The sequence below is a fragment of the Pteropus vampyrus genome, unplaced genomic scaffold (assembly GCF_000151845.1).
Source record: "Pteropus vampyrus isolate Shadow unplaced genomic scaffold, Pvam_2.0 Scaffold358, whole genome shotgun sequence".
NCBI classification, from domain to species: domain Eukaryota; kingdom Metazoa; phylum Chordata; class Mammalia; order Chiroptera; family Pteropodidae; genus Pteropus; species Pteropus vampyrus.
This window is the reverse complement of record NW_011889139.1, coordinates 298,854-299,726: the sequence shown is the minus strand read 5'-3', so window position 1 is coordinate 299,726 and position 873 is coordinate 298,854.

The window sequence follows — 873 nt, the reverse complement described above, 5'->3', positions numbered from 1 at the left end:
AACAGATCCCACTGTTGGGCAGCCCCAATTATCAGGGAATTCTTCCTTTGAGCAAGCATAAGTGTGCTTCCCTATAAATCCTCCCTACTTAACAACAAATAGAATAGTTAGTAGGCTGCATATCAAAGGTAATGACTACATTATTATCAGTTGTTCACTTTGCATGACCTACCCTTGTTTTTATAGCTTTTACTCTTTATCTTTGTTGATTCTCCTGTATCCATGAGCAGCAACGATGTTTCCCTTAATTCCCTGCACTGTTATATACTCACTGAATATCTGTGCTGTCACCTTGATGCACTCGCTGAAAGACTAGTAGAATGGGTGTGATGTTTCAATTTACAAAGTTCCCTTTGATCTTGTGACCTTCTGCTTCCCTGTATATGTTCTCTCGTTCTCTCCTCGTGGGCCCTCAACCTGAGTGGCATGTCCAGCAGAGCAGACCACACATACCCACTTCTACCAAAGCAGAGGGCACACGAGGGCAGGGGATCTTTTTTGGAGCCTGGAATCCCTGCTGGGCACACCTGCAGACAAAGTGTCCTTCAGACGCTAGTCTGTGAGGACTTGGGAAAGGCATGGTGAATGCCTTCACCAATTTCTTTTTTAGCCAGACATCTTCTTCCCAGCCACTGCCTCTAAAACCCTACTTTCATTGACTCAGAGGATCTCTTTCTGGTGAATAACCCTTGAGAACAGGATGGTGGCCTGGTTTCTGTTTGAAAACCTCCAGGGACAGAAAGCTCACTACCTTTAAAGGCAGCCTATGGATGTTTTAGAAGCTCTGATAATTACCCAGTTAAGGAGAGTACTGGCTGTTTTAAGGGTTTTACTGCTAATGATAGAGAGGAAACAGACGGGGGCAAAGGGAAT